The sequence below is a fragment of the Numida meleagris genome, chromosome 3 (genome assembly GCF_002078875.1).
Source record: "Numida meleagris isolate 19003 breed g44 Domestic line chromosome 3, NumMel1.0, whole genome shotgun sequence".
NCBI classification, from domain to species: Eukaryota; Metazoa; Chordata; class Aves; order Galliformes; family Numididae; genus Numida; species Numida meleagris.
Window position 1 is genome coordinate 9,316,669 of NC_034411.1, and position 14,774 is coordinate 9,331,442.

Here is a 14,774-nt window from a genome sequence, read left to right on the forward strand (position 1 = left end):
TTTTGAAATGATTTCAGAATTTATTATAGGCAGTAACATTGCTAAATCTCATTCTTTGGAATTAGAACAAGTTCACTGAGGGTCTTTGGATCAGTGTGTTAGAATCATAGCTCACCTTCTATCTTGTTGCAAATGGAGTAAAAGTGACCTTTTCTGAGAGGTGTACAATGACCTTAAATTCAGGCAAGTGTATATATCTGACCATTCTGCATAATTTTTGTTGTGTTATCATAGAACCATGATTTTTCCCATTTTCAAACTAAAAGAATAGTCACAGTTATTCACCTTCTGTCTGTGAGGTTAATTTAATGCTGAGTCAAGCACTGCAAGAGTAATAACAAACAGTAAGTGCATCCGCAAGAGACTTTAGGGAGTGGGCTTCTCAGTCCACTGGTAAGCAGATATTTAGGGCTGACAGCAGAATCAGCAAGCTGCTTAATGAAGATGAACCCATGGCACTTATGGGGTGCTTTTCCCATTAAGTTCCTAAAGTAATACTTCCCCAAACTCAATGACTGCCCAAGAGTGAATGGCTATAAGGTCTCCTGCAGCTGTTTCATGGGGCTGAGTGTCAGGAATTCCAGCAGGGAGCAATGGGGATATTGCCTTTCTGCATGACAAGTCAGTCAAATATCCATTTGACTTTGCTCTGAACTTTTCAGGTTGGATAAAAAGGACAATAACGCTTAACTGCAAAAGGCTTTCTTTCATATATGAAAAATGTATTGCTGCTGCAGGCACATTTGGAACACATTTGTGATAGCAGTGATTGCAGTGCCTAGCTTTAAATGGGAAAATGTTGGCCAGGGGCCTAATTTTCAAATGCAAAGAACTAACGCCTTTCCCATCAGCTTCAGTGAGATTGTTGTTCAGCATCTACGAGGTGAAACTGTGCTCTCAGATGTTGCTGATGCCACCTTTAGGCATGCTGCCAATCACAGAAGATTTGGTTTTTTTTTTTTTTACTGAAAAAAGTGAAATGACCTCATAATAGATATAATATTTCATTTCATTGAAATCCAGAAAAAAACAGTTCTGTATATCACTGAGCGCAATGGAAACTGTCTTCAAGAGTCGCCTTCACATGCCTGCCAATTTCAATGAAGCAGCTGGCTTCAGATAATATCCGGTACAGATAACAGGTTGAACAAACCAGAGATCTGTTTCACCATTTCTCTTGGTGCACCGTGGCTATTAAACCCCTCCGTCCTGAATTGTTACTGCTTCACAGATGCTTTGGGATAGATAAAGGAGAAGCAATGCATTCAGGGTCACAGAGCTCCAAGGCAAAAAGCTAAGGAAGCTTGGCTGTTCCCTTCCTGACAGCGCTGATGAGATGACAAAGGTGCTGTACTCTCATCCCTACATTTGCGATGCTCTCTTCTTAGCAAACTTTTTGGGTATTCACAAAAATGAAATTCATTACCTATGTTCCAAGGTGACCATTTACAGAAATTTGCAAGGTACTGAGATAAGTCTGCCAGCCACTATTATCAGCCTGAAGCAGCTTTTTGTTAATATACTGAAGGCCATGGCTTAAAAAGCCCCTCAAATCTTTCACACAAATATGCAGATATATTTGTAATTGCTTCCAGTTTTCAAGCAGAGACAAACACTAAAAGTTTATAAACTGTTTGCATCCTTCCTTTGAACTAACTTAGAGTAATTCAGTGATCCTTCTGTTCATATGGCAAATGACAGGGCGTAAAACAAATATTGAATTTCACGATATTTTAGGTAGCAAAGAAAAAAACATCCACTGAAGAACGAGCTCTTTTCAATCATATTCTGTAGCTCTTTATGAAAATATATTTAGTAATGAAAGAGGATGCTCTATAAAGACTGTATAATCAGGCTAGTGTTCTGTCTGGAATGCCCATTTTTGTCAGCTTTCTATTCCCTGTGAATCATTAACATAACAAGCATAAGTAAGGTAGGCTTGTGATTGAATTTACTGTTATTAATAGGTTCTGATCTGCTGCAACATCAGCCCATGTCTCTCCAGGCAATTAAAGCTGTTTTTTTTATTATTATTTTAAAGAGTCTTTAATGGATGCAGCCAATGGGCCATCTATTATCATGAATGAACTCAATTACTATCTTAGTCATGATCAATATTTAGTTACACCAAGTTAGGAAAAATACTGAAAGCTTACAGAGTGGTTAAGTGCCTGATGATGTTAAGACAGCAGGAAAGCTTGAGAGCATTAAGAAATGTGCCCTAAGTAAGTGCAGTTTGTCTTGATATTTCTGAAGTCGTCCAGGAAATGAGTGCTGATGATCATGTTTTCTGATCCTGGAATTGTGAATTTGCATCACAGAGACAGAAAGTGACTAAATCTTTCAGTGGGGGAAGGTTAAATAGTAATTTACTGTTTCCCCAGTGTGATGAAGAATATGTTTTAAGAAGCAAATTGACTACAGAATTCTCTACAAATAAGCGAAGCAGATATGGATTCATGTTTACACAAGTGACTGGCCTAGGTGGAAAACCAAGTATTAAATAATATCTCTGGACTATTGCCAACCAGCTCTCTAACAACTTAGTAGAGGAATACTCTGTCGCAATAGGGGCACTTTACTTCCCCTCCAAAGCCTGCAGCCCAGAAGAACCAATAGACTCATAATGGCTTAAAGAGCAAAATTTACCAGAACCACATCAATAGCACCTCAGTGTTGCTGTCCGCTTTGTTCCTGTACAATGATTTATTCATTTCAGAAAGGGGCTGTCAGGTGATTAGAAATGTTGGAGGGGAAGTCTGGAGTTTCTGAATCCTATGATAAATTTTCTCTGATATCACTTTACATTTCTGCATTGGTTCTGGTTTTGTTTTTTTTTTTAATTGGCTTCATGTTCTGGGAATTGAAAGGCAGATAAGAAGAAAGGCTGAAAGAGTAGGGGAAGTTGAGGAAAGAGGTTCCACACAAATCCATGACTTTATGAGCAGATTCCAAGATAGCTGTTTTCCTTGTTTCTTTCTTTAAGTTAAAGCCATCTCCAGGCCAGTCGGAATGTTACTTTTTCTTGGAAGATCTTCCATGGGAGATCCTGAAAACCTTCATGTTTTCCAGGTTTTACTGGCTGTTCTAAGTGATTAAGTTTGTCTTTGCTTTAGCACAGCCATGAAAGGCTGACCTATATTTCAGAAAAGGATAGGAGACAATTAATTGCTGTGGGTCTTTCTTGGATGATATCCCAGAGTATCCATTAGAGCCTGCCAAGCAAGCCATCAGTAAAGCATTACAGATTTCTGATGGAGAGGCTTGTTGATTTTCTATTCCTACTGTGATTGAAACATGCTGGCCCCGGGAAAGGAAGACAAGAGCTTCCAATTAATCAATTACACTTCACAAATGAATTGTTAAGTAACAATGGGTCAGTCATTAAATCTTACTGAATTCTCTGTCTTGAAAATGAGCTGAGATCATTTTTGCATACATGCTATAAAGTTTAGAGACTATTGCAAGCACTAATTTGTGTTGTACTTTGCAAAGATGTGAGAGGTTTGTGTGAGGTCAACACTCGGAATAATAGTGGGCTTGATTCTCAGTTACACTAAATATGCTGAGGCAGCATAAAAGTGTTTCAGAAAGGATGGAGGCTTTCTTCTCCACAAATTCATTTAGTATCATTTAGAATCCAGTAAACACTTTGTCCAGATTGCTTTCTGATACTAGAACGCTTAACTGGGTTCAAAGAACAACGAAAGAAATGGATGCCAGAAAAATGCAACAAGGTCTACTAAAAAGAAAGTTGTGCCTTCCCCTCAAAAATTTTGACATCGCATTGAGGGCAAGTAAGAATGATCCCAGTAGGGTGTTCTGGTTCTTCTGAGGCTTCTAAGGGCAGTAGCCAAAATAGAACATCAAAGAGAAGTTTGATTTCTTCAGACCTGAAACAAACAGGCAAACAAAGGAGAACAGTTTTCCAGCATGAAATACACCCTTATTCCTCTCTTCCATTTCATCCTACAAATCATTTTCAATCAAATAAAATGTCAGGTTGTTTTTACACTATTTTGTTTGTCCTCCTACTTCAAAACTTAAGTGTATATGTTTTAACGAAACATTCTCTTTTGAGAAACAAAGAAGTTTAGCCTTCACTCAGAAATGTTTGTTGCTAACAAATTTAAGGTCAGTATATTTTCATAATGAAATTTTGATTGACTTGAATCAGCATTTTTCAACGAGTACAATATTCAAACAGAAAAGTGTCCAAACCCAAACTGGTACAACTGTTAACCTAGAGCAGCCACTCTTCCCGTGTACAGCCTACCAAGGGATGAGATTTGTTCTCTCTTCCCCAAAAGTGCAATGTAAAGAAGCGATCAAATTCTAAGCCTGAAAAGCATGTCATCATTATTTGCAACAAACTTCATTAGAGCCAGCCTGAAGAAGTTCACTTTCGCAACCTGCTGCAGACTCTGGCTAAGCAGAATGTTCAAAACGTATTGGGGTTTCCTGAACACTTCTTAACTAAACAGCTATTCAGCTTGACTTTACTAAATGCTTGGATTGACATCCAAGCAAGACATCAAGGAAACCCCATTAAAACAAAAACCAACTATTTATGAAACAGGTGTTTAATTGCACTGTTTCAGTGTCCTCTTTACTGTTGCTTCATAATCTTCAAAACAAATCAAAACAAACAGGAATCTTTTCCCCTACATAATTATTTCTGTTACTGTCACCAGTAAGTGAAAATACACTTTTCTTAAATATTTGCCTGTTTAAAAGTTATTTAAGCTGCAGTTGCCTTCTGCTCCTGGCACAAAAGGGCCCATGAAGACATTGCCCTTGGCAGGAAAGACGGTTGGCTTTGTTCAGGCCCAGATCTGGAGAGGTGCAGAGCAAGCTCAGCCCCTCCTGAAGTCAAGACAAGGCCCCTGGAGATTAGGACTTCTGAGAATGTTTCATTTCCATTGACTTCAGATTTGCAAGTCCTTGTTTTTCATCTTCCTCTAAAGTGATTTTTAATTGAAACGAAACACGTCAGAAAATCCCACATTTCACCAAAGCAAAATCCAAAATAGCCTTGTCTCTTTGTGTTTGCTTACCGGGTACTCTTAGGAGCTAGGCCTCCTATTTAAAAGCGTTTTGTATTCATGTAAAGGGAAGATGGAAATTTCCACTTCTCCATAAATTTTCTCCAGAATATTTCTGTTGGAAACTGCTTTGCATAACAACAGATTTGCCATAGAAGAAAGTGTAACTTCCATCTTCCTATTATATATATCCTTTGACATCCAAGCCAATCATACAGGATTAATCTGCTGCCCATTTGAAAAAGCTGCTCTTGTGTCCCACTGTCCAGAGACCAAAAGCTGGCAGTGTGATACAGAGGTGAAAACCTAGTGTTATTCAAGAGTGCATCCGGTTAGGCTTTGTCGGTAGAGGCAGGAATATATCATATATAGTATCACTAAGGACTCATTTTGGATGCTGCATTCCCAGTCACCTCTGCTCAAAAAAGATAACCTAAAAATGAAAGGGGTGCAGAGAGAGGTTTTGAGGATGAATTCAGAAACAGAAGATTGATCTCACAGAAAATAATAAAAAGAGCTTGGCTTCTTTATCCTAGAGAAATGAGAATGTAGAGGGAGAGATAATGACTCTTCATAGATACATCGAGGAGTAAGTATCAAGAAGGGAAAAGAATTATTTAACTTAAAGAATAATGCTGGAACAAGATCAAATGGGTATAAATTAGTCATTAATTAGACTAGAAATTGGGAAAGGTTACCAGCCATTAGAAGAATGACATTCTGGAGTAGCCTTTCAAATGGGGTAATGATGGGTAAAACATTTCAATTTACATGAACTTGTGATATGAGTTCTTGAAAAATAAGTGGATCTGAAAAAAAGCATTCATCAACTATTTGTTCAAGGTGTTGCTTCCACTGTCTATTTGCATGAAACGTATTCCGTGTTCTGGAACTTCTACTGATCACCTACCAGGGATAGGAAGAAACTTTTTCCACTTCATACATAATTCTGCTTCTTGGGCTTTTTTCCTCCTTTTTTGTTTTCTTCTCTTTTTTTGCTTTCCCTAATGTAGCAAGGATTAGTCAGACGGGAAAGCGGAAGTAGAGATAGGTGCACAAGCATTCCTTAATATCTTCTGGTTAGCTTTGCTTATGTTGTTGTCCACATACCTTGGTTTGCACTGATTGCTAGATTGATGCCAGTAGGCAATCTTCTCTTAGTATGTGACTTTCTACAGCTTCCCACAGCTTGCTCACTAGTCATTTGTCTTCTTGGCCTACTAATTGTAATGGGCCAGTTGGCTCCTGTGTCCCTAGTCCATGTTGGGGCAGCATACTCCGCTACAGCACTCCCATAGCACATAGCATTCTCTGCTATAGCATCCCCAGAGCTCCATGTGCTTTGGAGCTGATGGTAGTGTTTACAATTAGGAACACTCTAAATAAATTCATTGCTCTTTCCTTTATGTGAAGCAGAACAAAATGAAGCTCGGTCTCCAGGTCCGCTTGGTCCTGCAGACTGTTCTTACACCAGTAGCCCACTGTCTCCAGTACAGATACATGTCTTAGTAAGTAAGGATAAAAGGATTAAGTCTTTGAATTCTGTCTGTCATGCAAATTCTGTGTCTGAACTGCTTTACAGAAACCAGTAGCACAGTTGCAGAGACAAATAAGAGAAGTAAGACAAAAGTAAGGGGGAAGGGATACATTTTCAACTGAGATTTTAAATGAGATGGAACACCAATGAAGCAGAGAAAAACAGACATGCTTTTTCCAGATGGCAGAAGGCATAGAGAAGTATTTGGTAAAGAACCAAATAGTGATTCTTGCTTGGAGACCAGGCACTTGCCATGCTGACCACTACTTCTGCGGTTTCTCTGTGACCCTGGTGCTATTCTTGCTCATCAATTATGCTGTTCCTGTTCCTCTGGATATTCAAATGTGAGCACTTCTTCCTTTGTATAGTCAGGGAAAAACTGAAGTGATGTGCATCCCTATCCATAATCCTGGAAGACTGCTGAAGGTCAAAGCTAGGACAACCAGTGCTTACTTCATGAAGGGTTGCTGTTATCTGAGCAATTCAATTAAGATGAGGCTGAAAGAAAAGCTGTTGGGGCTTTAAAAGCTCTCATCTCTCAACAAACCCTTCTTCATAACCCATGCCTCCTGTCCTCAAAGAGCCCTGGGATTCCTAAAATGGTATTCAGTGTTCTTTCTTTCTTTCTGTCCTCACAGAGGTCTCAGGGATGTTTTAGGAATTTAGCAGATTGGAATGAACAGGAACAACAAAAGTTATATAGATTTCATTTTGGAAAAAAAAAAAAAAAAACTTTTTTTTTTTTTTAAGACATGATAGGGAAATTCCTTCTTTTCATTTTAAACCAGCTGTGTTAGTTACACAAATATTCTCTGCTCACATCAAACTGTGCATCTGCATTTGCCTACCCACACGATCTGATGCAAGTGATTCAGGCAGTCCTTCCTCATTTCTGCAGGATTCCTGGCTGAACACTCCTGACATGCACAGACAGCGCTGGGCTCAGCATGAACTGTAGCATAACAGCTATGTGCCAGCTGGTGAGGGACACTATGGCTGGTGAGCAGCTTTGAATAAAAGCACAGTAGTTAAAGTATTCAGAAAGTGATGGATAAGGATTCATTAGGAACGTGCCTAGAAAGACACTTGACTTTAGTTAGCAGACAGGATTAAAACACTCCAGAGTCTTCTGCAGCCATTTCCCATGGGAAAAAAAAAAAAAAAAAAAGCAAAATTCATAGGTCATAAAAAAAGAATGAGAAACACCATGAAAATGAGTGGAAGAATACGAGATGAGTTGAAGGTGACAGAGCTTGTGCTGCTGGTGTACAGTGGTCACAATGGCTAAGGGACACAAGTATGCTGCATGCATCCTCCATAACCAGCTGGAAGCACAGGTGAGGAATACAAGAGACCTCCCAGTGTGTGCTCATTTCAATTGCTATCTCTTTCTGCAGATAGGGAGCAGGTGTAAAGGCTGCAACTTACATTCTAGTTTACTCTTTCTGAGCCAGACTGTGTAGATTCTAACTCTTCACTTAAAAAGACAAAACCAATTACAAACAATCTGCTTCTGCCGACAAAAAGACCAGCTTGCTAATGAAGGACTAACAGGAGCCCATTCCATCTTAAGGCAATTTCACACCATCTCACTGTTAATTTAAATGTCTCCTTTAACAGATGTATTTTTATTTAAGATTCAGAATACAATTTTTCCTCTTATTGTCCAAACTGTGACCCCAAGGATTTTAATAGAAGTACTGTTTTTATTCCATGAAATGGAAAAGAAGATCCACTCTAGAGGAATTAAGCAATCTGGATGATATCCTCTGCCACGGTATTCCCAGATGTCTTGGGAGACACATAATAATATAGAGAGAAGTCTAGATTTTGGAAAAGAGGGAGGATTTTATCTATTTGACACTCTAGTTAGGTTCCGCTCACTAATTGGGCCTCCTTAACAAGAAATGGGACTGAAAATAGGAGTAAACTTCCCAACACAAACTAACAAAACAACCATAAAAAGAGGTCTTGTTTTATGACATGCTCCATTGGTACTGCAGCATTCTGCCTATGTGGGCATATTTTTTAACACATTATGCAAAAACAAGTCAGGGAAGATGCTGAGGATTGTAATTTTCTAATTTAATTCTGCCATTTCCAGTAATGGAAAGCCATACTATGGCTATTTATCTTCATAAGTGACAGATGCATTTCATTAAAACTTCCTTAAATAATTTCTCATGGCACTTGAAGGAGGAAAAAAAAGAGTGAGAACATATCCATTTTGTAAGCATACACACATCAATGTTTTGAGAGCTGTTGAACACAGAAATGATCAATGACATTGCATTAAATAGGTCAAGTAAAAAGACATTTGTCCGGTGTTTTTGGAAAAGTTGATGCCTGTTGAACACCGTTAATCTGACTTTGACTGTTGCTGGATGAAAATATGCTACTAATATCACTGTACAGGGATATAATGACTGCCACTTAGGAGAATCCCGAAACTCTGTGTAATGCAATGACAGACAGATGCTTCCCTCACAGTTACTGCTGCAGTGCTGCCATATAGGAGCAGTAGGATGCAGCAGCTGTAGACCAAGTGACTGCAGAATGATTTGGCCAAGAAGTGAAGAACCTTCTATTCAGTTGAAATTGCATATAAGCAATGTTCCAGGGCAGGTGAATATTCACCTGATTTTCATTCTGTGCTGGACAACTGATAGTGAAGAAATAAAATCTCACATGAAGAAATCTGCATCATGTGCTGTTGAACTTCTAAAGGGTATGTGTTCTTTGTGAAGTCCTAGCTCAAATTCTGGCATAAAGAAGTTGCATGGAAGGAAGGAGAGCACCACAGTAGGGAGAGCTACAGGTAAAGCCATGTGCCTTTTTTTCTGTTGTCCTCAGAACCAATGCAGCTTAGGGAACATTTCCTAGAAGGTCATCAGTACGAGGAAAATCACCAATGCATCAAAATCATTCTCCTCACTCATTCAGCTAGCCCGTAAAGAAGATGGGATGGAATGGCTTAGAGGTAGCACAAACATTTTGTGCTCCTCCATTGTCATCTTAAAATAATTTTTTAACTTAAGAGTGTTGGAAAAGGGGACAGCATCAAAGAGAGTCTTGCCCAAACTCCTTTCTTGCAGGTTTGTTATCCACTCCAGCAACTGACACCCAGCAGCGTTGGTGAAAAGACAGGAGGCTAGGTGAACTGTTGAGAAAGAATTTACCTCTAGAACAAGGAAGTGCTCTTCCATACACTGGTAGTAGGGATGGAGAAATTTTCATGGTCTGTAGGAAGTGTTGTTCTTACTCCAGGGACCCTTTGTTTAAGCCCCAGAGCTGTCAAATGAACTGGATGAGTGCCCTGCAGTCCCTGTTGCCATCTCTCTGGCACTCTTCCTATTTGGCCTCTGCACCTTTCACTGGCTCTACATTTACTCTCAGCTCACTGAGCAAATAAACCCAAGTGAATAAGCTATTCAAGAAATGCTGCCCTGTTTTTGGTTCGTGAATCTTGCAATCTCTTCTCACTGTTTTTCTAAACTACTCACTGAACATGCTCCATTTGTTATTCTCTCCCAGCGGACTTTGTTGACAGAAGTCATGCTGAGTACTACAGCAGTGTAAATCAGCACAGACTAGACAGGTGGTCTGCTTCCTACGCTGACTGTAATGCTAATGCTCTGAGTAAAAAATATCACCTTCTTAATGGAAACATCAGCAAGTGAATCAAAGCTTGCCTCCTCCAAAGTGTTTTGAAAGTGTAGTGTCTTTAAGTGAAGCGCTCTTAGTGCTTTCCACAAGGGCAGAGCCACTGTATTCAGAGCAACACCAACCACTGTTTGGTACAAGACCCCACAGTTTGGGGCAAGATTCCACCTCCTCCCTCCAGACAACCTGGAACCTGCCATGAACATTAGGGTACTCACTTCCCAGTTCCCTTTGTTCTTCAGCAGTAATCGCCTCCTTTGAGAATTCCAACTTTAAAAGCATTTTATATCATAGCAATTCACAAGTTAAATGAACCTGTCTCTCATCCAGCACTGGGCTTCTCAAATGTAGGACTTCAATCCTACTGCTAAAAGCCCGGCATGCAAGCCATGCACATGTAAGGTTTAGCCCTCTTCCCTCACTGCTCATGAAGTCAGTCTTTGCTGATGCATTACATCAACTCTGTATGAGAAGATGAGGCAGAATCTCTTGCAGACTTCTTCCCTTGCTATTTTTTGGTGTTATTACCACTAATGCTCAGTCATGCCAAACTCATGACGGTTGCCATTGAGTCATGAGAGCAGGTTGATCCAGCTGGCCTTTGCTGCAAGTGGATGAGACTGCCTATTTGGGCAGAGAGGATGAGCACAGAGGAAGTCACGCAGAGAACAACTCAGGGGAGCAAGGCTGGGAACAGGAGCTGATGACCAAGCTTCCAAGGAAGGTGGGCTTTCTTACTCATGCTCTGGTGTTCTGGGCATGATTCAGTCTGTTTCCACCACACAGCACTCAAGGGCTGGCCATGCATAAAGTCCTCTGTGGCATTTCAGCTGGGATGATCCTTTCACCATCACTTCCTCAACCCTTGCTGTGTTTTGGTCCAGGTGATTAGTAATGTGCTTCAGGGGAATGGCTTTATAGCTACCAAAAGGCAGAACTCAAGGGAAGAAAAAGTCTCCCTTGCAATTAGTCACTGGCCACACTGTGAAACTCATCAAACTTAGAGGAAGTAACGGAAGCTATTTGTACTTGTTGAAAATGGAGAATACAAAAGTGCAGGAGATGGCTTATTGTTTTGCTTTTGGTGCCACAGCTATGATTACTCTCTTGTTGGATGAGATTCCTTTAGAAGAAAAGTCTTTTAGCTAAAGGATAAAAAGACCAGTCAGGTTTTGTTTTGTTAATTTTGAAAAAGCCTTTTTGTGCTTCTGTTGACCCATAAAGACCATTTTGTGCACTCAGGGGTGTGTGTGTACCGTGTTGAAAATGAAGAGCTGTAAGGTATACCTGCTTTACCTGCCAAATATCTAAAAGCAAGGAAGGTTAACCAGACCTCTTAGTGGATCTCAGCCATGTTACAGAAAACATTTTTTGGTAAGAAACTGTTCTCATATGTAATTGTGCACCTTGTAATAGTAATGGCATATCTGCACTTTTGCTTTGTGATAGGAATGGCCAGTAACAGAGATTGCATTAAGGTTTACCCATCAGATGAGGCACATGCAACAAATACAATAAACAGACTGTCCAGAACTGCAGGCTTCAGACTCTGAATGGACAGATTGTCCCAGGGGGATGGATCCCCAGAGTGGTCTGGGACATGTCTGAACATCCCTGCAGCCTGCATTTCTGCTTTGAGATCAGTGTGGCAACAGTCGCCCCCAAGACCAAATTCCCTAAGAGGCAACCTCAAGACTGGAACTATGTATGAAATAAGGGCTTTCTGAGAACGATTAATGTGACCCAGACATTCAAAATATTTCGCTTGGATCCCCTGTAATTGCTGTAAATTGTCTCCCTCTTGAGGTATAGGTTGACGTAGCAGTAGTTAACATTGTGACCTGAGAGAGCACTTCACAATACTCCATTGGCACAAGAAGCACAACCTGCCAGCCCTTCTGAGGCCTCAGCAGAATATGGCAACGCTGAAATGAATGATAATATACTAGAGCAGATCTTCAGGAGACATAAATCAGTACAGAACCATGGTCTTCAAGCCACTTGTCGTTTAAAATCTACAGCAGTAGGAGTAACACGCACAGGAAAAAACTGACGAAGTTCTATTTCCTTTTCCTGTCCATTTCCTGTGTTATTTTATTACCAGTGTCATAAACCCATAGCACTCCTGTCTATCTCACTACAAGAATAAAAAACTTGAGTCAGTTTGCAGTGCACAATACATTAGCTTGTGATATGATACCAACTGTAATTACACCATGTAAAGAGAGAATAAGTTTAGTATCGTTGGAATGTTTTCCTTTTCCAAAAAGATACTTTTAGTTTTTACATCTGCAGAGAAGCAAGAGTCAGAGTCAGACACTACAAGATCAATGTTTTCTTTTTGTTGCATAATTCTACTAGAAGAATTAAGAAAGAAGATTTAAATTCTTACTTGCACTAAAGTTGGGCCTAAAGAGGTGATTCACTTCTCCCAACACTATGAGGATGAGAGCTGGGAAGCAACTGAAATATGTAATCAGATATGGAAATTAATCTTATATGAGTATACAAGTCCAAGCAGTGAATTACATCACCTCAGAGCAATGATAGAAGCACAGACATGACCACAAAGCAGTTTCAAGGGAAGAAAACTAGCCTGATTTATTTTGTGAAGATATAATACTATCTTAAATTTATGTGATGATTCAAATAAATCCTTATAATATTGCTCCACTGGGTTCTCCAGCTTTTTCTGATTGTCGATAGAACCCAGAGTCACACAGATTTGTCAAATGGCTTGGGAGAAAATACAAATCACAATGGCAAAAAATGATGTGGAAGTATGAGTTAAGTCCTGCCTTCACGCGTGCAGCGTGCTGTCAGAGGACTCATGGTAGAAACTACTTTGGGAGTTCACTAGGGTATCTGAGATCTGAATTATATACTATGACTTGCCTTTTAAGGTCTGTCATTGCCTATGATGTTTTAAGAGCATCCATGATATATACACAGGATGTTTCCATGCCAATACATAGGGAAATGGCTCCTCTGATATCTTCACCCAGTTACATCTCTTAAATGTCTGGCTCTGATTCTGTCTGGCTTTCGTCTTTTTCTTCCTTTATCTATTATCTTTCATTTTAAGATGTTAGTTGCATTTAATTGATGGAGTTCCTTAAAGGTTTTTTTTTTCATCTCTGCAGGGTCCATTTTAAAAGTCATCTTGTCACTCTCTCATTCACTGCCCTTGCCCTCCCTCTGCCTTCTGGCTGTTAAGTCAGACTCCATTTTTCCTCCAGTTGCTCCACACAACCTTGTATTCAGCATATTGACCTTTCATATGCTGCCATTTGGATCACCAGCTCTAGCCATTACATTAGCAACACACAATTACACCCCCAAGGTATACTCAAGTGCAGATCCTACTTCTCCATAAATACCTTAATGAACGGAAAGATGCTGATGTATGTTTGAAGTATGTTTTCAGCTCACGTATTAAAGGGAGATTCTGCAGAGACTTGAAACGGCGGGTAGTGATGGGAGCATTTTCCAAATGTCTGTGTTCCACCAGAGTGCCCCCTGTATGGTGCTGTTTTCTGAAGTGCCCATGCATTACACACATTCTAGAGGTTACTGCCAGAGCTGCACCCAGCTGTCACAAGGGAGCTGTCACATCAAGTGCAACCAGATAGGTAACTCTTGGTTGGTGTGAGGACAGGATACTTTCAAAAGAAGTGTTGATGACTTATTTGATCAGTTTTGCCTTTGGTTATAAACTGCAACCTTGATATTTTGTGCTATTTATTGCTCTTTGGGGAGTGTTGTGTGGCTGGTAAAGTATTTACGTTTTTTTTTGTTGTTGTTGTTTCAGAACTGAAAACGTGTTTTTCTGTGAACAGTTGAGATCAGAACTCTAGCAGCTCTGACTTCTCCCCCAACAACAGCACTGAATAGTAAATCTGACGCATGAAAGAACTGCCCCATGGCCAAGTGGGTAATGACTACACACCTATGTAGGACATGATCTAACATTTTTTTTATGGTCTTACGGTTATGAAAAATTGAGCAATAGATGAAATGGTGGTTTTCACATAGTTCAAGGTCTCATTTGTCCAGATCATCATGAATAAAATTCTCACAGTACCAAGACCATTGAGAGAAGGGAATTGGGGAAAAGTCTAAAGTGAGTATGAATAAGTATGTGAGAAGAAGGGAATTCAGGCTCATTTTGCATGCATTACAGCAAGACTTATTCAAAGCTTGTCCATCATTGTAAAGAGTCTCTTCTCTGAGATGCTCCTGAGGAAATGCGATGCTGTGGCAGTCAGCCACTGCCTCAGTGGATCCTCCGTCAGCATATTGCCCCCCTGGTGAACAGATGCAGCTTCCCAACCAATGCTCCTCCTCCTCTGAGCTAGCACAGCCTGATCATAGAATCATAGAATCACAGAATTGCTCAGGCTGGAAAAGACTTCATCAAGTCCAACCGCAACTTAACCATACTACCCTAACAACCCACCGCTAAATCATGTCCCTGAGCACCACATATAGTAAGACTCTCGAAAGGAAAGGAAATTCAAATATGTGGT